At 47.2% G+C, this 24031-nt stretch overlaps 1 protein-coding gene and 1 long non-coding RNA gene across 7 annotated transcripts in view; both read left to right on the top strand.

Annotated features, from left to right (window-relative positions):
- The window catches only part of Foxp1 (forkhead box P1), a 516185-nt gene that overhangs the window by 214700 nt on the left and 277454 nt on the right, over positions 1-24031 (top strand). For 5 of the 6 annotated variants that reach the window (XM_078033591.1, XM_078033596.1, XM_078033595.1 and 2 more), the window contains one exon: positions 16676-16736. The exons of the other annotated variant lie outside the window; for it this stretch is intronic. The gene's annotated coding sequence lies outside the window, so the exon portion shown is untranslated. The remainder of the gene's footprint in view (positions 1-16675; positions 16737-24031) is intronic. 6 annotated transcript variants of the gene reach the window in all.
- Positions 4230-6719, top strand: LOC144371372 (uncharacterized). Its single transcript, XR_013431437.1, has 2 exons — positions 4230-4469; positions 5648-6719. It is a non-coding gene; the product is annotated as an uncharacterized LOC144371372 (long non-coding RNA).

A 24031-nucleotide genomic window follows, 5' to 3' on the forward strand; every position in this document is an offset into this window, starting at 1 on the left:
GAAGGCAAGTGGATGCACAGTAGGCTATAAGCACAGAAATCTTCAAGAACTGTCACAGACAACAACAACCGTGTCAAGGTGGTCTGGGAGCAACCCCATGCAGCTGGAGCAGCTCAGCGGCCACCGTGGGTGTGAAGCATGTGGGTTTACCTGAAAGTGCATGTGTTTGAGGAAAAGAAGTGTGCACCAGGGCTGCCGGGCGGGCGGCCTTCTAGAAAGTTCACTGGGTGACAATACCGAGACCCTGTGCAACCTCAGCAAAGGCCCTCCTTTTGAAGGTTCTGCTCTACCCTGGGTACCCTGTAACTCTTATCCTCTTTGCACATGTCCTTGTCACCCCATGGTTGTGTGAGCCTTGCTAATGGAGGGCATCTCACCCACAGTGACCATGTTAATGTACGTGCACCTTGGTGTTGGAGAGAAGGGAGAGTCGCAGAGGCTTCTCTTGGTTCCCCTTTGCAGAGGTTTTGACTACGGGGCCCTTGACATCGTCCCCATCCGTTTATCTCCCAGTTATCTTTTACTGGAACCATCTCGCCCTAAGCACTCTTCCCGACCCCTCCCCTCCCAGGACGGTCAGATTTACAAGCAACACAGGGAGAGAAAACACAGGAAGCTGCCTGTGCTCCTGACACTTGGCAGCAGCCTGGGCGAAATAGTAGAGAAGTTTATTTGCTTTCTCTGAGGATGTGCTAAGTGATTTTGCAGTGTGAGTGCTGCGGCCTTCTAGCACTTAGACTTGCATTTATTAAATAAATTTGTTCTCTAACTCGAGTGTTAAGTGTGTATTATGAAACCTCAAAGCCAGTGTCGGTGATTGCAATGTGCAAATATTTTTTAAATTATGTAATTAAATGGGACTTGGCCTGCAAGGGCCACTGAAGTAATTTATTAATTGAATGGTCTGATTTAATTGCATGTTATTTTCGTTTATTCAGGGAAGTGCTGCGTCTCTTAGGAGAGGGGGCCTCCCATGTGTCTGCCACTGGAAGCCCAAAGGTTCCCACTGAGAAATCTTCAGCCCCCAGTGAAATATTAACCAAGAAGAGGGACTTGTTCCTTCTGTCCCCGAAACTCTTGTTTTGATGTCTGAGTCTGGTGATTTTAAAGGAAATGGCGGGGTGGGGGTGGGGGCGGGAAGCTTGCTAAAGAGAATTATTGTCATTCGCTGTGTTTATCGCCACATCATTTCTAAAACAAATCACTCTTCTTAATTGTGGCAGTATTCAGGGTTATATAAAGTGCACATATAAAAAGAAAAGCCCCTTTAATTCAGAGTTAGCTGCGTCTAGCAAGGGCTCAAGCCACGCTGTATCTGTTTCCTTAAAATGTCATTTTAAAGGTATTGTGGTTTCAGAGCAGCAGCTGTGACTGAAAAGTATGTAAACTAAGCTGTTCTTGCTCATATCATTTTTATATTCTTATGTCAGACCAGAAGGCTGCTTTAAATTTATTTTTCATTGTGTATTAGTACTAGAGACCCTTTTTTTTTCTCTTCCTTGCTTGGGAACATATGTTCTTTGGGACCCATTACACTCAAGTGCTTCAGAAAATAACAATTGTGTGTCGGGGGGAAGGGTACCAACATAGTTTCTTACTTGGGTATTGTATTTGGGGAAAGATTAATTAAAAAAAAAAAAAAAACCTCTCACAAAGTAGAAATTTGGGGCCTTGCATCTGTGTTTTAGGAAATGAAAGAATTTGGGCTTACTGCACCAAGTCACGTGAGAAGCAGTAACTTTTAGAAACCCAAATTGCTTTCCCAAAAGGAAAATGTTTTTTGTTGCTATTAAATATAGTTTATATTGCTACTTCAGAACTTTTTTCCTTTTTTTTTCCCAGTGGGACCATTTATTTAAATTCTTAGTTAATATTTTTGTATAGAAACGTCTTCGTCTCTGGAGCGCGCCTCGGCAGATTCCAATTTAATATGCAGTTGTGGATAAGTATTTACTCATGCCTCGTGGCATGGCTCACCTGATCAGGTGACAGTGTGACGTCATGGCGGCCTGCAGAACGCTTGCGTGGCTTACTGGAGTAGTGGTGGCAGCGGTGCAGAGGGTCGGAGCAAGCCACCGTGGTGGTTTTTTCCCACCCTGCACATTTCAATGCGTAAGGTCTCCACTCTATGGAAATTTAGGTCTTGGGATAGAGAAGCATTTCCTTCTCAGAAGGTTGGAAAGGCAGAGCAGAAAGCACAAGCTCTGAGAATTTCCGTGGCGAACAGACTCTGATTCCACGGGGCCGTTTCCCTGAGTGTGCAGGATTTCACTTTGAGAAAGCAGCCCCAAGAATTTGCCTGAAGTTCCCTTGATTTGCTTCCTCTCTAGAGCTGCACATCGGGGACATCCCGATGGGGGAGGAAGGCAGTTGTCTCTTGGGCAGGACTACTGGCTGGACCAGGGGGTCCCAGGTGTGAGCCAGTCCTCTGCTCTTGCCTCTTGGCCTTGGGAAGACGCTCTCAGAAGAGCTGGGCTGCCAGAGTGGCTCACAGGTACAGGGCAGTCAGTGACTGGGAGCCCCCTGGGAGCCTCCTGCGCCCCGTGGGACCCTGGGAAGTTTGAGATGCAGGATAAGGGGAGGCAGTGGCCTGGGGCCAGGGCTGTCTCCCATCCAACATATTAAGTAGTTCATTATTTCAGCCTCGTTCAGGTGATAGCTGTGGACCGGAGGGACACCTTCCCTTCTACCAGTGAGGAGCCTGGGCAGGACAAGGGCCAGCTACCGGGGACCCAGGAGCAGACCTTGCTGCACTGCCCCACCTGTGGGACACTGGGGGGGCCTCCCCCATTCTCTGGCCCCTTTGTGATTCAAATGACCCTGCTCCAAAATCTCCTCTTCACAAGCCTGACCTTTCCAGTGCCCACCTTCCCTGGCTGCTGCTTGTCTATGTCATTGGGAGGTGGAGGCTGCTGTCCCTACTTACCAGGCTGGGGTCCCCTCCACCTGTGCGACCTCAGTCATCCACATGAAGAAGTGGCCTGGTAGACAGAGCCACCTCTCAGCTCCAGAGTGTTTCCTATTCTCTCTCATGGGAGCTTCTCTCCCTAAGAGCCTTGTTCCTCCCACTTATAAGTTTGGGTCACACAATTAATGGAGAAGAAATCTGACTTTGGGTCAGGGAAGACAAAAGCCCAGATCTGTTCCCAGGGGATATCATGGTTGTCTGTCATTGGCAAACCTCAGTCAGGCCTTTCTGACTTCTTTCTGTCACGGACACGCTGTTTGGTGTGACCAGGAGGCAGGCGTCCTGTGGCCTCTCCCCTCTCCTGGGAAGGAGCCCTTGAAAGGCTGGACGGTGGGCAGCTTAAAGAGAAGAAGCCTGGTTCACACGAAGGCGCTGTTGCTTTGTGGAAAATGTGAGTGGTTTTTTGTTTTGTTTTACGTGGACCAGGTGTGGATTAGTGCCTTGAACCTTTTACCCGGGCCTACTCCTGCATATAATTCTTCTGCGGCACAGTTCAGCCAAGTCAGAGAAACATGTTATTAAAGGTGAGCTGCAAGGCATCTAAAAAGTAAACAAACTGTTTAAGATCCTAAATCAGTAACAGAACCTATAGGCACAGACTTGAAAAGTACTAGAACATGTGTTTGAACACCTCCGGGTTCTAGGCAGGACTCTCCTTGTGCTTTCTTTGAAGATCTCCTCCAAAGACTTTTTTTTTTTTGGGGGGGGGGGGGTCCTGGTGGGACAGGCAGCTGGCCTCTTTGGATCTTTGCTCTTTAGTAATTAATGACTGACCTGCCCTGGGGTAGTGAGACACAATCAGAAATCTGTGATTTTCTAGTTAACATTTGGAAAAATGTAAGCACTTTGAGTTTCCCTGGAGTACTGTGTTCGCCAGAAGTTAAACATTCTGGCTTGTAGTTGTTGTTGTTTTGTTCTGGCCTGCGGCATGGAGACAACCAGATGTTATTAGCCACTGGGCAGAGAGGAGGTGTAGGAAGTTTTAGATTTTCTAAAGTTAAATTATCCCTGGTCGTAATAAGCTGGTCTCCTTTCTTCTAGCACTTCTCCATGCCAGGCACTATCCTAAGTCCCTTTGTTCCTCAGAAGCACATCATGCAGTGTAAGCCCATTAATAGATGAGCCCAAGGAGGGATGGAGTGCTTCCCAGGCCACTGAGCAGCAGAGCCTTCTCTTGAACTTTGGCTCCTGAACCTGTGCTGTCAGGCGCTGAACTCGTCTACACTGCTGGTGCAGACTGGCTTATTATGTAATGCCTGGTTTTCAGGAAGTCAGCCAAGGCAGCATCAAGAAATGCAGACACTCTTCCCCCCACCCCCTTTTCCTTTATTCTCCTCTAACCTTGCCGCATTGTTCCGTTTCTGGCTTCCCCTTGACAGCCTGCTTGCAGCTGGGGAACACACGTCAATCATCTGTAGCCTGTTGTGCTGCTGCTTCTCGATGATCTTGAAACTTTGGTTGTGGTTGTGGAATTGTGCATAGGCTTTCTCTTGCTTTGAAGGTGAGTTCCAATATGCAGGAGCAAAAGAGCAGAGGCCTTTGAGGGTGTGTCTTTCTGGCCCACCTTTCACAAGACCTGCAGCTCCTTCCAGGGGGAGCTCGATAACCCTAGGGTTAGGGTTAGAGCCTCGACTCTCCAGGTGGACGCAGTGCTTTGCCGAACTTTACACCCAGCTGGAAAGAAGGGTCCCACCCTATCCCTGCTGCATTACGTGACAGAATTAGGGGCTTCACCTGGGCACTGTTGAGCTCTGTTTCCCTGAGGACCCTGCCTGTGCCAGCAGTTACTGGTTTTTTGTTTTTGTTTTTTGTTTGTTTCTTTGTTTTTGGTACCAGGGATTAAACCCAGGGGTGATTAACCACTAAGCCACATCCCAGCCCTTTTTATATTTTATTTAGAGACCGAGTTTCATTAAGTTGCTTAGAGCCTCCCTACATTGCTGAGGCTGGCTTTAAACTTGTGATCCTCCTACTTCAGCCTCCCGAGTGCTGGGATTGCAGACTTGAGCCGCCGTGCCCGGCTAGCAGTTACTGTTCGGTGCACATTCTCTTCCATACTGGGAGAGCAGCTTGGTCCATGGAGAGCCATGCCAGGTTTCCAGCAAGTGTGCCTTCTCCTGGATCAGGTTCTTGGGGAACTGAGGGGAGCTTTTCAGGCCCATAGATGAAGAGTTTTATGTGTCATTATTACTACTCCATTATTACTTTGGTACTGGGTATTGAACCCAGGAAGGCTTCACCAGTGAGCTACATCCCTGCCCTTTTATTTTTTTTATTTTTTATTTTTTTGAGACAGGATCTCAAAGTTGCTGAGGTGGCCTTAAACTTGAGATGCTCCTGCCTCAGCCCCCCTAGTTGCTGGTGTCACGGGTGTGCACTACTGTGCTTGCTTTCCTCCACCAATATTGATGATGATTTGTTCTCTGAGTCTCAGGCCCTGTCTCACTAGGGAGCCAGCAGGGGCTCTCCTGCCTGCCTGTCAATCATCTCAGCCTTTCCAAGTGCATTTCTAGTGGGACCAGTGGGGAGCTTCAGAACAGCCCAGGCGTGGGTGGAGAGCATGGTGTAGTGGGCGGCCCAGACCCGCGGGTGCTGCGGACATCAGGAGGACAGCCTGGATGAGGAGACGTGCTGGGAAGGTGCAGGGAGAGTTGCCTTGTCATAAGTGCCATTTTTCAGGTCATTGGAGGGCACTCTGTGCCGTGAGATGCTGCTGTTCAGCTCTGGAATACAGTCCCCCATCAGATGAGGTCTCTGCCCTCCTGGAGCTGACACTCTGACATTTTCTCCAAAATCGAGATGCATACCATCAAGGGTGATGTGACAGAATCCCTCTCACTGGAGCCTGGGACCGCCAGGAGTCAGACGGGACTATGAAAAGAGCTGACTGTGTGGCTGCAGGTGCGCCGACCTAGGCTGGGAGGCAGTCACCACCGTGTCTGCCAGGTGGCTGGCAGATCCTGGACCAGGCTTGAACTAGCCACGTGCCTCCTCCAGTGGCCGGATTTGCTGTGTGTGTCCCACAGACGACCACTGCTGTGCAGACCAGGGGACTCTGGAGGCAGCATGGCCCAGAAGGGAACAGAGCACTAGCCCCTTGAAAACCCTGCCAGGCCTCCTCCTCTCAGGGAGTCACAGAGCGGGCAACCTGGGGGAAAGGGCCCCAGGGAGCAGGCCAAACCAGGCAGGCATGGCCCCACCTCCAGACCCCGACTCCCTCTCAACTCCAGGCTGATTGAGAAGAGCTGCTTCAAGAGCGCCCCGCCCAAGAGCAAGGAGAGCAGAGCTGGGCCCCTTCTCTGTGTCGCAGAGTATTTATGACCCTGTATGGATTTTACCCAAATAGAAGTTTCCATTCAAAGTCTTCATTACTCAGCCTTCAGAAAGAATGAAAGGATGGTGTTTGCTGGTAAATGATGGGGCTGCACATTATCATACTAAGCCAAATCAGCCGATCCCCCAAACCAAAGGCCAAATGTTTTCTCTGCTATAGGGCTGCTAACTCACAACAGGGGGAGGGCGGGGAAGAATAGAGGTGCTTTAGGTTAGGCAGAGGGGAGGGCGGAAGGGTAGTGGAGTGAATCAGACATTATGACCCTCTGTGCACCTACGCCTACACAACCCGTGTGATTCTTTATCCTGTACCACCAGAAGAATGAGAAATTATACAGCATTCATGTATGATGCACCATCGTGCATTCTACCATCGTGCACAACTAAGTTTTTAAAATATAGAGTTTTTTTTAAAGCCTTCCTTGCCAGTTTTTGGGAGTAGTTGGATCCTGTAGCTGGGCTGTCAACTTTCAGACATGGATTGTTCCTGACTGCAGAAAGAAGCATGTAAATAAATAAAATGTGTCAGAAGTTTTTTTTTTTTTTTTTTTTAATAAACCTGGAGTTCCTAGTGGAATGTTCTGGCAGGCAAGCTGAATCCACAGTAGCTGCTTAATAAATGTGAAGACTGGGTTGAAGAAGGAAAGTGACCACATGGAACCTCCGAGAACCAGATGTGACCATGGGAAGAGCTGGTTGAATAGCGGTGATTAAAAAATTAGTGCAGTTATTTCAACTAGTGAATAAACAACCTACAATTTTGTGGCCCACCCCCCCCCCAAAAGAGGCAAAGGTTCTAATTGAAATATACATCAAAAGTTCTTCCTGGTGATAGAACTCTCCTGCAAGGTGGCGGGCAGGGGAGGGCTTTGAAGGGTGCTTCTGTGGAGACTGAGCGAGGGTGTGCACATGAGAACATCCTCACTGCGAAGTCCTAGTGGTTTTTCAGAGAAGTCCCACTCTGAATAAGTAACAGGGCTGATGAAATCATTGCAGTGGGGGAATTCAGAAAGATGCCGGCTTCTGTGTAAAAATCAGCTCTTGCATCCTGAGTGCGTTGTGTCGGTCCGTGTGCAGGAGACGGGCGTGGAGCCATTTGGTTTCGCGTCGATGGAGTGGGCTGCTCGGGCCGGGATGCAGTTGAGGCATTGATACCGTGTGAGGAGAGGCAGATGGCTGCATTAGACATCCTTTGTGTTCTTGTTTATTTCTTAAAGCAGTTGCAGAATTTTGCCGTTGGCGGTATTTTCTTCGTGCCTGTGTGTTCTGCTACGAATTTACTTTTGTCAGACTACTTTGAAAGAAAAGCCTTGCTGGGGGATTTTTTTTTCCTTTTCTTTTCTTTCTTTCTTTCTTTTTTTTTTTTATACTTATAAACATGTGAAGTCAACAGTGCATTTGTAAAAAATATTTTTTCAAAGTTAAGTATGTTAGTAAACAGTAGAAGGATCAGCTTTTCTTTTTCTTTTTTTTTTTTTTCCTTCTTAGCACATGGAAAGATTTTTTGAACTGACAAATGTAGAATTGATGGAGACAGAATGGATATGTTGTCACTCCAAGAGGAACGAGGCCTTTCGAATGAGAGATCTAACTTTCTCCATGTCTCATGGCAGGGTCTCAGGTTGTGGTTTACCACGGGGTTTTACCAGTAAGCCTCACTTGGTGGTATTAAGTTAGTGAGAGTGGGTTAGGTTAGTATGTGGTGATGGATTTTGCCGAAGTGTTTGATTGGCATTTATTAGAACTGTTTATCACACCACCTCTGAAATTTATATTTATTTCCTACTAAAAGCAAATTATCTTTTGCAATTAGCAGTGGCAAGGGGTATTTAAGATGTTGTAGCTGCACGTCAGGGATGATCTTTTATTGTGGAGTGCTTTTAATAAGGAATTGCTTCAGAGCTATTTCCCCCCTCTCCCATCGCCACAGAATGCTGGGGAATAGTGTCCTTCTCCAGTCCCACTTTCTCTTTCTCCTCTGCTCAAACGAGAGAAGAGCACAAATGTGGGCTGCTTGGGCGATGGTTTATTCTCCTGTGGTCCACAGATTTTGCAGTTTTAGCTGGAACTCGCGGTCCCTGCTGAGAAAACAGGAAACAGTCCTAACCTTATTGCAATCTCTGCTGGGGTCAGGCCCAACTCCGAGGTGTCTCTTTCCAATAATGAAGCCATTGTACGTATCATATCTGATCAGTTCCTGAAATGTTTTCGTAAGTCTATCTTACAACATTATAGGAAGATAATCAGCAGCCTTGGAAGGTCCCCATCTGGACTGTGGAGTTCTTTTACTGCAAGATGTTTTGCCTTTCGGAGATAGCTCTCGTGTTTCATCATCTGTTCTGCCGAGATGAAGTGCATATGAAAAGTCAGCGACTCTGAATCCATCTGTTGTTATTATTTTCCGCTGATAATTGGCTTGAACAATGAGATGTCTGTCTGAAGTCTTTGAAACTGTACACCCTGTTTATTTTCTGGAGGTCTCAGGGCGAAGGCGCCCCCTGCCCGGCCGGTCCTCCCCCTGCGTTAGCTCTCAGGCTGACACAGGAGTGGCGCTTGTGCCTGGTGACATCTCTGACTCCGTTCATCAGTACGTGTCACTCAGCATCTAAGCCTTGCACACGAGTTTGGGTCCCGATCCCTGCGTCGGTGCCGTGCGCTTCCGCAGTCAGCGCTCTTCCACGGGGAGCCTGCCCGCCTCGACAAGCAGACCCCTTACCTGGCCTGCCGTCTTTATTTCACTGTCATTAAAATATTAATTCAGAGCACAGTATCTGCTACCTATGGAATTAGATACCACCTATAATTGTGGCCAGGTCTGCAGGGGATGGAGCATTAATATTGGATTCCACTAACAGCACTTCCATTAGCAGCTACACCAGCCTGAGATATGGATGGACTGGGAAGTATGAATACCCCTAGAACTGCCAAAACAGTCATTAGGGGCTCCTGGGGATGGACAAAGGCTTTTTTACGGTGATATACTGATTGAATTTTGTTCTGTGGCTTGTTTGCCCAAGGTTAGATCTCTATCTTTGTGGGATTGGGCCATCTAACACCTTCTTTGGAAGGTCACCTCAAGGCAGAGCAGGGGACAGAGTGGTATCTTTGGCTTCCACAGAGTTCTTCTTAGAGGACCCACATTTGGTTCTTTAGGGCTTTGGGCATCTTTTATTTCTCTTTTCGTTCAGTGACCGCCCTAGGTGAAGTGCACTTTTCTTGTTGGTTTTGACATAGGGTTGTTTTTTTGTTTGTTTGTTTGTTTGTGGTTGGTTTGCAAAATTGTTTTGGAAGACTTTCCAGTCCCATCCTCTACTCCGGCAGCAGGATATCATCAGCAGGCAGCACTGTGCTCGTGGAGAGGTTTGCCTCTGAATAGTAAGGCTGCCTTATTTCACTGTGCCCGGCAGTCCAGCTGCCCTCTGTGCAGAAGGATAGATAGATGTCCTGTGATACAGCCTCCTGGTGTGCCCCTCATCCTGGCTGTCCTAGAAAATGCAGACTGACATAATCTTATCGATACTTCAATCAAAATCATTTTATACAGTAACATTTTTAAAAAAATAATGACGTTACGAAGACTAGCATGTAGCTGGACCACAGAGAATTCGGGGTCAGGGTGTATTGGTCCCACAGTTTGGGAAAAGGCACTGGGATCCTCAGCTCTTGCTGTTCCTCTTGCTTAAATTCCCGGGTTCTAAGGACAAATTACACTGAGGTATGGCATATTTTCTGCTGAAATGGAGAAAATTGTTGATGGTAATTATGTTATTTAATTGAAATTATAAGTGGTTGAGGCCACTCAGTTAAAAGCATCCCTTCTACTACATGGGTGATGTTTTTAAATGGGTGGTCACGGATTGGAGACCCTCAAAAGGCAAGCTTTCGAGATGTGTTTTGGGGAAAACTCACATTATTTTTCTTAAATGATTTGTGAGCTGAAGAGTGAATGTGAGTGTGTGTGTGTGTGTGAGTGAGAGAGAGAGAGTGTGTGTGTGTGTGTGTGTGTGTGTCCGTGTCCATGCGTGTGCACGTGCGCATGTTCTCTTTCATTAGATATGCGGGCATGTCCTGTGTGGGTATGTATGCACATGTGTGTGTACATTCATGTCTGTGTGTGTTTTATGTATGTACATTTTATAAACATAGACAAATCTACTTTTGTACAGACGCCCAAAGATTCGAAACAAGAAGTATATCTGTGACCTTAAATTGAGACCAAAGTGTGTGATTTTTTTAAAACTCTGAGTGTTGGGGATTCGAAAGGCAGTCTTTGGGGGTCGTGTTTTGGGGAAAATTCCCAGTTCCACCCGTGGGTACAGTGTCAGTACTTCTCCAAGTACTTGGGATGAAGATAGCGTGAGTCCCTCATTCCCACCCCCCACTGTGAGCGAATTCTTAATTACTAATGAATGCTATTTATTTTAATTGTTATGACAGCAACATAATATTTAGCCATCTCCCATTCTGTGGTGTCCCCTGAAACAGGCAGAGTCTCCCACCAGAGAGAGGACAGGTAGAAGGCACAGCGGGCGACTGATTGAGCTGGTTATTCATTTGCTGAGTGTTTGTGTTTATGCAAAGGGGCCTCTTCCTGCATATTTAATCTAGAGTAAGGCAGTGGCTTTTGTTGTGTTTAGCCACATATCTCCCGTCCTTCCCCACACTGCTGCCAGCCCAGGAGCCCCGGAGCCAGGGCTTCCAGAGCCTGGAGTTCCTCCATTCCAAAGTCTCAACTTTCTTCCCTTGCATGCACGCGGCCCTGCCGCCCCACAGCTCTGCCTCCTCACCATGCGCGGGTAAGTGTGCGCCAGGCCGCTGCCTTCCTTTCATTTCACAGAGGTTCAGAGGCCACTCAGCTGCTGCCCCTGTGGGCACCTCCCGAGAGCCGTCCCGGTCCCAGGCCGTTGGCAGTTGCTGCCCGCGTTGAAATAGACAAGTACAGGTGCCTCCGAGGGAAGGTGGCCGATCTGGGACTGGCCGAGGGAGGCTTCTGGGGACTGGGGGAAATTAGGAAGGAAAGAGAAAGAGTGCGAGCAGCTTTATTATTCTTTGTCCTGACAAATCCTGTTTTGAAACTGTCCTGCAGATAATGCTGCCATTGTTTGCAGAGAGCCTTCCAACAGTGTGCAAGACCCCACTGTAGACAGGGCAGCGAGAGGCTTGTCCACGCCGGCCGGTCCTCCCTGAAGGTCCCTGCTGGAAGAGGAAGGGTTTTCTTCTGTGGAAACCGAGTCGACTCTTCACTGATATTAATAGCACAGAGATGTTGGCCATGGTGCTGGGGAGGAAATCTGATCTTACTGGGGAAGTGACAGGCTCTTGGCCCCACGGCTGAGGAGACACCATCCAGGCAGGCTCTCTGATAACAGCATCCTGCCCTCACTGGTTGCTGGAGGAATGTTAATCAGGAGCTTTGTTTTACTATCTGGGGTCTTGCTATTTTGTGTTCTGGTAGAGTCTTTAGAAACCACCACACTCAGGGCTCATGCAAGCTTAGAAAAGTGAATTTAAAAAGACTCAGAATTCCCTGAGCTGTACGTCTGGATCATTCTGGGGTGTGCTTGGCTCTTCTCCCTCCCTGGAGAGGGCAGACGTTCACTGTTTCCAAAAGGAGAGGCCCAGGCAGAGGACAAGAGCCCTCAGGGAGGCTGCATCCCCCCGAAGATGTTCCAGGGGTGGGAACCAGGTCCAGGGTCTGCAGTTCTGCTTCCAAGCCGACTGCTGCTCCGCCGGAGTAACTCTTTTCAACAGAAGAGTGTGCTGTTCCCCCGCAGGTTGGAAACTGGGAGAATTTAAATAAAATTTCATCAATCTTATTAAAATATGTGGGGACTTGGGTCTTCTTGGGCACAAGTCAGTCTAGAGATTTAGAGGCATATTAACAGTGAGGCTGGTGAAGGTTTTTAATAATAAAATTACAAATACGCTATCTAATTGTAAGTATATGACTTTTATCCTCGGTTTTTAAGAGGGAAAAATACTCTTTTTTTTTATGAGGAAAAGTAACTCCGTCAGAGTTGCCTTCTGTGATTAGCGCTATTGTATTCTTAAATTTTGATTGATAGAGATAATAGTTTTCACTTAAAAATACAGACAGGTACTTTAACTTTCCATGACAATAGCTATTTGCATTTCTTTTATCTTTCTGTTTAACATTTGTGGGGGTTGGGATGGATTTGATTATTAACTCTTATTGCACACTGGAGGTAAATCTAAAACAAAGGCTTTGTTAGGGCTTCAAAGGCAAAACAGCAAATATTGTTTGGGGATTCACCTCCTAAAGGCTGTGAGAGGATACCTGTACAGTATTCCCATGACCGCGGCCAGGGTTCTAGCTGGGTGCAGGCGAGAGCAGAGCCCTTTCCCCAGAGAGGAAGGGGCGTCGCAGTGTTCCTGAGGGGCTGCCAGCCGGAGTGGTGCCAGGTACGCTTGGTGGGGCTCCTGTACCACGTGGCTCACTTGGGGTCTACTGTTTGAGGCCTCCGTCTACTAGAATGGACCCCAAGGTCAGGCCCTGTGAGTTGGTACAGGGTCCCAGAGGGCGAGGAACAGGAAGCAAACCCTTCCAAGCAGGAGTGGGAGGAAGCTGGGGAAATGGTGGAACCCCCAGGCACATTTTTTGATGGAGACAAGAAAAGGAAATAGAGTGGCTTGTGTACTGTGGCCCCGTGCGTCCGTGGCCTCTGGCTGGGAGACCTGGGCTGCAGGCCATTGATCGATGCTTGACTTCCTGGTTCATCCTTCCTCCTTACCCTCTGTTTCCCCCATTTCTTTCTTCTCCTCCTCTTCTCTCTCTCCTTCCCTCTTTCCATACGACTGACTCTCTATTTGAAGTTTCGGATGCGGGGAAAACATTCCAGAGTCCAGATCTAAGTGGATTTTCTGGTCTCAGGTGTGGCAGATCAAGTCACCCAGGTGCTTTAAGTTTTCCACTAGTCAGATGTGTGTTGCGTACCCTGCTGTTCTCTAAGAAATCATTGCCCAGTAAGCCCAGGATGAGTGAAGACTCGCCCCTGAAGAGACACCCGTCTCTTGGAACTGGGCCCATTGGGACACGTTTGTGCAGGTGAAGTCTGCGCCCTCTAGTTGGAGGCCTGGGGGTGATGGGAACCTGAGGCCTGCCACACTGCCCGCGCTGCCCGCTTCGAGGACCAGGGTCTCACCCCTGCTGAGACCTCTCACTGTGGTTCTCGGCCAGGGTTAGCCAAAGCTGGAGATGAAATTCATTGGCCCCCCTCCAGAGCTGGCCTGCCCGACTCTGGGAAGTGACATAGATGCATACAGTTTACTTCAAGTAATCCTGATGGGAGAAATACTCTGGCTGCTAGTGCTCGGGGCGAGCCACCTCTGCTCAGACCTGAGACCGGGTTCCAGGCAGGGCCTATGCTGAATGGTGCTGATCTGGGGACAGCACATGTGTCCTCCGCGGAGGCTGACACAGACACCTGAGAGTAGTAAGGGCGCTGCAGGGGAGGCCTCTTGATGTAGAGGACTTTGCTTGGGGCAGTGTTAGGGTTCTGACCCCAGGTGGCAGCCACCATGTGGTCACCAGGTACCCTCAGGTAAACAGTGCTACTGCAATTCATAGTGCTGAGACCCTGGAGCAGGTCTAGGCCTCTACAGCATCTCCAGGGTTACAGAGAGTGACATAGAGGAAAATCAGCAATTTGTTTACCCTATCCTGCTCACTTGTAAACCTCAAGCTAGCAGGAAACTGGAAAATAGAAAAAATATGCAATTTGTATGGTGATAGCATTTTTTTAAAAGGCAAGTGGGCCAGAGGGGAATCTATTTCTTTTAATCTTTTTTTTTTTTTTTTTTTTAACTTAAAGGTTTACATGGTCGTTTTTTAGTCCTGGTACTGGTACTGCCAGGAAACATACAGGTAAATAGTTGATTTATTTGATCAAAGTGACTGAAAAATGGCAAATACAGTTTTAGAAACGGAAGTTTATATGCTTTGGAAAAAAAAAAAAAAAGCCCCAAATGCAGATTTTTCTTCTAGTTGTTGATTTCCTATTCCTCTGAGCTTGTAAGGATGCCAACTCAGACCTCAGTACTTCCCCCTAATTTTCTTGTCTAGTATATTGACATATTTCATTTAATTTAGCATGATGGCAAACAGCTGTTGAACTATTAATCCCAGCAAAGCTAGAAAAATATTTTTTAGATTCCTTTGCTAATGGATACTTTCTCTAAAAATGCAACAGAAATACATTAATGGATGGCCGAATATGCTTATGCATTAACATTGATGGAGTATAGTTTATACCTCACAGCCAATTTCTAATGTAGAGGTGAAAATTAAACGTGGCCAGTTTTGTGTTGCTTTCATGCATACACGTCAGAGGGCCAGTTGTATAATTTTCTTGTTATTCCTCTCCTGTTTGTTTTGACTCTCTGAGGATAACATTACACTTATAAAACCTGAGGTGAGCCTGCTTCGGTTTTCTGTCTGTGCTCGCCAGCTCCTGTGCCTGGGCAGGTGGGTGGGCGGAAGGAACAGGCCTAGCATCACCTGGAAACGTTCGCACGCTGCACAGAGATAACTTTATTCCAAGGAAGCATTTTCAGCAATTTAAAACAAAAATTAAATTTTAATGAGGTCCAGTTGTTTGCCAGGCCCTCTAAGATAGCAAATCTCATCTGCATTGCAAAGTCCCAAAGCAATAGGTCCCGCTGCCAAACACGCAGGAAGAGGCACAGCTCCACAGATGAACCTACAGATGAGTTCAGCGGGAGCATTGGAGAGCACCTCAAGGAAAACGCGGGGACAGGGCTGGCTTGCTGGGAACCCAGAGCTGCCTGCCACAGCCACTGGCTTTCCCCGGGAGTCAGCTGTGATGAGTGGCGGGTACCCTGGTGCCTAGAGAGGACAGTGCCACTTGCCTCTTGAGGGGACTCTGATCCCATGGTGGGGCACAGCCATGCCTCTGGCGTACCTCGAGGTCCCAAAGCCTGCCCTACAGCACTTCCCTATCCTGGAGACACCCATCCTATGGGCGTAGATCAGCAGTAAAGTGCACAAATTTCATTTTCAATCTGAATTGTTTTGTGTAAAAACAAAAGAAAAAAAAAGGCTTGGGACAGGTTGTTGCAAAAGAGTAATTTCAAGTCCCTGAACTAGGGTTTTCCCCCACCCAAATTGTGAACATCTATGGTGAAAACCTCCAATTTCCTCTTACAATAAACACGAGAATGATGATTTCACCCAGAGCCTGCATCTTTTTTTCCGATCTTAATGGCAAGAATCTGCATACACTTGCCTGGGGAAATGTCATAAATTGGCCTCAGATCAATTCCTCAAAGATGGCACACACCAAAGTGCCACTTTAAAAAATTTTTAGCCCTGGTGAAAGAAGCTTTTTCCTCCTCTTAGCGATGCTGCCTTTCACACTGGGGCTGACGGCTGATGGCAGAGGGCTGAGAGGGATAGATTCAAATAAAACCGAAACCACTTCATTACGTACTGTTCTGAAGAGTGAGCGCAGGGACATGAGCGTGCTAATCACATTAAGGACTGATTTCTCTGTGTTAAAAATCATAGGAGCATTTGGTCCTCAGCGGCGGAGTGAATCCTGTACCCTGTTAGTAACTTGATCTGAATGAATAAACAAATGTTTTGCTTTCCCCTCGCGCCGTGTGTGTTGGTCCCAGTTTCACAGGCAGAAAGAGGCCGAGTCTGCTGCTGAAAGGATTACCCACTGTTCTGTGGATGGAGCAGGCAGATGCCGGGGCGGGGTGGGGTAGGATATGTGTATTCGGAGGCCTGATGGAAGTGGCATATTTCATGTGCCACGAACCATTTTCATTTAGCCTGGGAGATCTGGTAGATGCAGTGCAGAACATTCTCTGAGCAGCTTTCACCACCATTAACTCCCCCCAGCCCTCCCCACGCCGAGGACTGTTGGGCTCTTATTCATCTTGAAAGGTCCAAAGTGGTCTAAGGCATCTTGTCCACAAGAATGAGTTCTTGCCTGAAGAGGGGAATGAAATAAAAAACAAAAAACAAGTCTCTCCTTTAATGAAATTAGAGATGTTGTGATGTTAACCAAACAGAGCTCTGTTCAAGAGCCGCCTGGTTTCCAAAAGCAAGGACCTATGAGTCACGTATTATTCCACACAAAAATAAACTGATAGATGACAAAAAGAGGAAAAGTTCACAGGCAAATCTGAAGTGTCTCGCCTGGGCTTTTCCCACCCACACGGACGCGGTGGTCTCGAAGCGCTTGAGGCCCGCGGTCCAGGTAGACTCGGAATCCCAGGCCTTGCTGCTGATCCCCCTCCAAGTTGCTTGCCTCTCGCGCGTGTGTCCTGTGCTCCGCTGGTGACCACTTCCCCGACATTCAGATCTTGATGTTCTCTTGTTTTCAGGGTGACAAGTGACCTTTTGAGGTGACTGTAACTGAAGATTGCTTTACAGACGCCAAAAAAGGTAAATGCAAATGCGACGAGTGGAATTCACAGAACAGTTCCTGTCGCCTTCCAGGTTGTTTCCCAATCTTTATTTGTCGAAGGTGCATGTGTTGATTTGTGTAATTATGTATGCAGCATGTTGTTGGGTTTTTTATTTTTTGCTTTTGTGAAATCGTAGAACCTTAAAAAAAATGATCCGTAGATTCATATTCCTTCCCCCAAACATGATCCAGTGTTCCAGTGGGTGGAGGCTGAACTTGACTCCCTTTGCCCGTAGACATGGTGGGTTTCCAGTTGGGAAGGAACAGGCATGTCACGCGGTGCTGACGCACAACGCCGGCTCACTGCAGGTCAGAGTGGCACATGTCAATGTCCGTGCTGCCGTCCTGCCATCCAGTAGATGCCCATCTCGCTGCTCCCTAATCACCTTCTTTCAGAAATTAAGAGCCAGGCACCCTAGCAACAGGCATCGCCAAGCCATGGGTGGGGGGCAGCAGTGCCTGGAAGGTGGGCGCTAGGCTGCCCTGTTCACTTGAAAATCAAAGGAGAACCTGATTTCAAAATTAGAAGTTTTCAGAGAGGCTAATGTCACTTGATGAATTAAAGCCACATTTAATTCTCTCAAATTCACTTTTTTGAGAGGGTAGATTTAAAAAAAAGTACTCAGGTTAAAATGGTCACGGCTGCTACCTGGTCTCTGGTTTTAGAGTGTCCCTTGGCTAGGGGCAGTGAGCACTTTCCGTGGGGTCATTTTGCAGGCTGTTGAGGGTCTGCTGTTTTTCAAGCGCCTGCATCTTCGTTTCAGTTTTGAATGTTGGCCTTTCCTAAGTTCCATTTGGTTTAATAGGTCTGTGTCTGTTAAAAACAGGTTATTTGATGGCATGGTTGAATCAAACCCTTGCTCAGGTTTTACTAAACGAAATATATGTATTTTTAAGATGCAGACTTCTTACTCTTTAGTTGAACATGGTTTTAATCATAGAATTTTCATAATGGGAAAATTGTCCGATCCATTATGTTTTTAATCTCTGCCAGGGATTTTGGCTCTAGAATAAAGGGTGCGAATTCGTTTTCCTTGGTACTAGGGATTGAACTCGGGGCGTTACTCTACGATTAAGCTATTTCCCCAGTCCTTTTTAGTTTTTAATTTTGAGGCAGGTTCTCATTGAGTTGCTGAACTTGGCTTTGAACTTGAGATCCTCCTGCCTCTGCCTCCACATTGCTGGGGATACAGGTGTGCACTACACCTGCTCATTTGTTTTTATAGTTGAAATCTTACTTATTGGACAAAAAAAAAAATGTAGAATTGGTGCATTTTGCTCTGTGGTTAATTAAAACTTCGCAAGAAGTACCAGTCGCCCTGCATCGAGAACAAATGTCTGCTTCAGGAAGATGTTGCACAGTAGAAGGAATTGATCTCAGGCATTCTTTGGGCACATCAAGCTGCACAAGATTGTTGGCAAAGCCCTTCCCTTGGCTGGGACACTGGATTCCAGTAGTCTTATCAGGAAGCTGCAAACTTTTTCTGCCAAGGACCAGCTAGTAAATGTTTTCTGCTTTGGGGGCCATTTGGACTGTGCCCTGCCTGCCCTTCTGGCTCTGGTTTGCTGTCTCTGGTTGCCATGATCTCTCAGAGTGATTAAATCCAAGATGCTCCCCGTGCAACCCTGCCAGGTGCCTAATTCATCTTGTGCCTTGGCCAGAGTTACAGGTGACACTAAACACCGTGGTTAAACAAAGTTGGAAATGTCACTGAAAGATGGAGTTGAGCTTCAGAGCTGCCGCATCCACGCAGCTCCAACCAGAGCTTCCCCAGCCCGTCTCGATCATCCCCCAGGAGCCTGAGTACTGTTCTTCTGACTTGGCGTCTTTACCAAGGCCACACTTACCCCATCACCTGAAAATGAAGATGTGAGCCGCCCACCCCCGCACCCCGAATCTACAGTGTTGTTCAGACTTATATATATATATATCATGGCTCAAGGAACAATTTAACAGTAAAAACCTTCTAGGAATTTGTCATTAGCCTTGACTGAGAGAGAAACTGCATGTTTAAAAACACGTGCTCTCTTTAATTACCACTGAGAGCCCAGTCTGTTACAGCATGGAGCATCCTGCAAATGAGGACCCCCCTTGTCAAACTTCTGGATCCTGAAAACCCCTCCTGTCCTGACAGTCTTTTCAGGATGCAGGAAAGCTGAGCACCGAGTCCACATGTCTTTCTCTTTGACCTGCCCTCTGGAGACCTGAGAGGTTTCCCTCAGCCTCTGTATGTGCACCAGCGTCTGCTTTGATCATTGTGTTTGTTTTTATCCTTTACACGTGATCTTCGTTTTTCCTATTCACAATCAGTGTTCTGTTCCTTTTATTTCCTTTTACAGTCTCCATTTCATCTCTATTTTGACCCAGATTTCAATTGTTTTCTTTCTGTGTGTGTGTGTGTGTGTGTGTGTGGTGCTGGGATTGTGCATGGGAAGCAAGCACTCAACCCACTGAGCCGTACCCCCAGCCACTTTGTTTCCTTCCTTCCTTCCTTCCTTCCTTCCTTCCTTCCTTCCTTCCTTCCTTCCTTCCGTCTGTTAGGGTTTGTAGATTGAGCCTAAAGTTTCATGTAAATTTTACATTTAAGCTCAAGGATCTTTCAGAGACAAATTCTTATTTCCCTTGATCTCTTACATACACTAAGAGAAAAACATTTTGCTAGAAATAGAACATTGAAAATACATTTAAAATGAGGATCAGGGTAACATTTCTGATGAGGCAGCCTTGAGCGAACAGCAGATCTTACTCATCAGCAAAGGGTGAGACCAGGAGCACCCATGGTGACACCCCAGGTGGTGTGGATTTCAGGTGCAGGAGGTTCTCAGCACCTCCCAGGCCCCACTCTGTGTGAATGCAGATAAACATGCCCCCCAGGCAGAATGGGGACAACTCCTGGTCATGTGCCTGACAGTGGCCAGGGAAACTCAGAAAAGCAGACAGAGGCTTTTTTAAAACCGAGATTCAGAGTTCTGAAGGATTGTGAATCACAGCCATGGTGGTTGGTAGGGAGAGGAGGGTTTTCTTGCAGGCATCTCTGAGTGCTGTGTGGAACGGTCCCGGAGACTGGCATTCCTGAGAAGGCAGATGTCAATTAGTATAATCCCCACTTTACAAACTGGGAAAGTGGCCCATAGAGGATAAGTAACCTGCCCAAGGTCATCTGGAATATCAAAATAGAAACGGAGAGAACTTGCTGGGAGAGCCATGAGTGGACGTCTCTGTGGCATGGCTACCTGCCCTGACCTGTTCATTTATCAAAGGTGTATGTGGCTTTTGTGTCCCTGCCTCTCCCATCATTGACAGTTCACCCACATACGACGTTTGGCTGAAAATTCCAACAAACCCGATTTGCAAAATTTATCATTTCATATTCAACCCTTAATGGTGTGGAGAGTTGAAGACTGTTATCAAGCCCATGTGGTTATAGTTACATCATCAAGCTTTACATCATACATATTGGTTCATTTTTTAAGTTGTCAGCTTATTTGGAAGAAAGTTACAGAAATCGAAAATCATGTTTAATCTTGGCAATTTTTCTTGCCACCGCAACTTAAGCTGTCTGGGGATAGATCCTGTACCCTTTAGAGTGTCTTGCAAATAATTTCTTGGTTAAAATTGTAAATGCTCCTCAGCTGTTTAAAATGTAAATGATTGGTTCCTTTGAAAGTGTAGTTTTGTGTGATTTAAGTGTTTACTTAATGAGAGTAACAGTTTCAGACAGACATAGTGGCAACCACGTATCTTCCCAGTGATGCCGGAGGCTGAGGCAGGAGGATCTCAAGTTCAAGGCCAGTCTGTGCAACTTGAGCAAGGCCTAAGCAATTTATTGAGACCTTGTCTCAAAAGTTTAAAAATTTTGAAAAGTGGTAGTGGATAGCTCAGTGGTAAAGGGCCCCTGGATTCTGTCCCCACTACTGAAAAAAAAAAAAAGAGGAAAAAAAAATAATTGTGTCCTAACCACTCAAAATGACCAAAATGTGTAGCATTTGAATTCTGTGACTATTGATTCATGAAGTTGTCATAAAGACTCTGTAGGAAAGTCTCCTTGAGTGTTTAGATGACGACGTCATGACCAGTCCTCCAGCAGTTAAAGCATTGAAATGCTCTCTGGCCCCCAAACACACAACATCTCCACGCCCAGCTTATAACAGGGTAGAGACAAGACTGAGGGGGAGACCCACAGGCTACAGCTTAAACAGAGCCAAAGTTTGCTTCCCTCTAGCAGCCTGGCTGATGGTATGTGGGGCCGTTCCACGCAGAAATCCTGACAGGCGGCTTTCTTTGAAGCAAGAGACTTGATGGTTATACACAGCGTGCCTCTTGATGTCTGAACGGTGAGGTTGGGGTGATGTGGCTTTGATGAGCTTCAGGGGCTGCTTGGTGCCCAGGGGCTTGGACAAATTGGAGAGCAGATTCAGGAGCAAGGCTGGGACGTGGCTTCTGGGTTGTGCAGGGCCAGTCCTGGGGCTTTACTCACCCATTTGCAGCCACTTGCATGCCATGCTAGTTCTTATCCCAGCGGCTCCTTGGTGGTTCCCTGGTGGGTGCCTGGGTCCCAGCTGCATGGCAGGGCACTGTCTCTGTCCTCAGTTTCTCTTCCAGACAGGAAGACGAAGCGTGGAGTGTTAGGATGAGCCTGTTGGTTGCCATGAGAGAGGGTGGGCTCAGGGAGGGGATACAGGGCTGTCAGGGACCATGTCCTTCAGCATCTGGAGTGAGTCAGTCACCTGATTTTTCCCCAGACTTCTTACCAGATCTTGCAAATGTCATCAGGCATGCTAATTTTTGGTAAGAGCTTTATGGAGATTATAATCCAGATAATATAATTCACCCAACTAGAGTACACGTATTGTCCAGTGGTTTTTAGTTTGTTTATAGAGTTTGCAACTATGTTCCTGGGTTTAGACCGATTTTTCTCACCAGGACAGACAGCCTGGTGTCAATTAGCAATCACTGGGCACCCTTTCCACCTTAGCAAGAAGAAATCTGCTTCCTGTCCATGTGCATTTACCTGCTCTGGATATCTTGTAAAAAAGGAATCGTAGGATATACATCCTGCTGGGACTGGCTTCGTCTGAGCAATCATAAGGCATTTTCAAGACCCATCAAAGGCATGTTGAATATTAGACTTCTTAAAACCTTGAGAGCTCTTACTGCTAAAACCAATAGAGTGATGGTCAGGAACGTTCTTAGGGGAAACAAAGGACTGCTTCTCATGCCGTGCCTATTCTTACTGGACTGGTGTGTCCTCTCAACAGTTAAACTTCAGCATTTAAATGTTTGCATGTTAAGTTAGCTGTTTTTAAACATTGTTAGCCATAATGCTAAACTAAGTTCCTCTGTAAACAAGGGCTGTCTCTTCTTGAATGCTAGTTTCAGAGAAAAAAATATTTTTTTAAATATTGATCTTCAGTAAAACATGCTGCATAGAGTTTGTTTTCAGGCAGAAGTCCCGTGGTGACATGTACAGGAAGCCTATTCAGTCGTCAAGACAGTATTGGCAGCAGTCATCAAGTAGCCATATTTTGTTCAGTGAACAGTCAAAAATACGAAACCAAGTAACCATTGGTTTCTTAAATGATGCTTTTGTGGTTCCACATGCAAGGGCAGGAATTTCCCACCGCTCACCTTGAGCATGGCTGCAGGAAGTGCTCCTGTTAGGTGGCAGCTAATCCTCGTAGCAGAGACATGGGAATGTTACCTTTCTTTGCCAACTCAAAACCTTCAGGAAGGAATCGGACGGGACGAGTACCAACAGAACCTCATGAAGGGTGGCTGGTTGCTGTGGACTTTGCCAGCAGCCCCCTGGTGTCTGGTGACACCCAGCCCAGTAGAGGAGCCTGGTACCCATCCTGGAGTCTGTCCTGCATGGGCTGAGGCTCCCAGGACCGACTTCCGCCCCATGCTGAGTCTGCATTTCATTTTTGTGGCATCTTCTCAAAAGATTGCTGCTGATTGGCACTTTGTCCACATGAAACAAAGATGAATCATGCCTGTGTTCTTCTCTTTAGCTGGTCAGAACTATTAGCCATGTTTCTGTGGCCTTTGAATAAAGGGTGGTGGGGAGGAAAAGGAGGAGCTCTTTCTACTCCGTTGAAATCCTGTCTTTTTGAAGTATGAAAACCATGCAGTCCTCCCCTTGAATTTTGTATGTCAGTGTGTACGTAGCATATAATTATAGGTAATTACATGTTTTGTGAATTACCTGACACTGTGATAAGTTATATAGAATTACTTAATTAAAAAAGCCAACGCGCGTCACGGGCTGGACGGTGATCATTGCAACCCTTGGGTTGGTTGGCAGGGTACTCAGGTCTCCTCCCTCCCTCCACTTCCCTTTCTTCTGAGGATTGGCTTGTTCCCCTTTCCAAGAGCCCTGGGCAGACCCTCAGGACAGAGCAAGTGTCCTGAGGTCTGCCCATCACAGAGTGCTTGTTTTAAAGTGTGCTCAGACCAAAGACTTTCAAAATGGGCATTGGGCCCAGCTTATGAACTAGGGACTTACTGGGTTGGACTGAAGACTGTTTTGAAACGGACTGAACTATAGGATAAAGTGGAAGAGAAGGTCGTCGTGTTCCCTGTCCTGCGTGCGGATGCTTGTGTCTGCCATGAAGCTTTCTCAAGCTATGAGCCGTCTTTGTGGGGCCATTCCAAGGGCCACCCTCTTGTGTTCCTCTGTTCACGGTGTCCTTATTGTGGGTGGGTCGCATTCCAGGTGTTGTGCTGGACCCACCTTGTCCAGGTCAGAAGCCACCAGCTCTATATGGATACGGAGCCCTTGAAATATGGCTCGCTAGAACTTTCCATGGACTCCAAGTATAAAGTCCAGTCAGTATTTTGAAGCCTTTGTTTGAAGAATGTGAACTATTTGCCCAATTTCTTCACTGATTACATGTTGAAAGTTCATTTCAGCTACACCTTGTTACTTTAACAGTATCACCCCCGGGACACCCGGGCCTTCCTCCTGCTTCTGTTGGACAGCATCGCCATCCAGGGTGGGCATGCGGTGGGGAGCAGCAGCCTCCACGTCCTCTGCTCCTTGCTCTGAGGGTGGGAGCGGCAGAGCAGCTTTGTAACGTGAAGCAGGCGGTAGGCAGGTGCCCTGGGGAGAGGAACAGGACAGAGAGGGCAGTGCTCAGAGGCAGGGGTGGCTTCTGCAAAGTCTGGGGCCAGGTGAGGCTCACTGGGAAGCCATGACATCGGAGTGGACACTTGGCCTCTTCTGGAGAGGAGGAGCCTGCCAGTCACCATCAGGGCCTTCAAAAGGGCAGA

This window comes from Ictidomys tridecemlineatus, chromosome 16, assembly GCF_052094955.1.
Source record: "Ictidomys tridecemlineatus isolate mIctTri1 chromosome 16, mIctTri1.hap1, whole genome shotgun sequence".
Taxonomy (NCBI): domain Eukaryota; kingdom Metazoa; phylum Chordata; class Mammalia; order Rodentia; family Sciuridae; genus Ictidomys; species Ictidomys tridecemlineatus.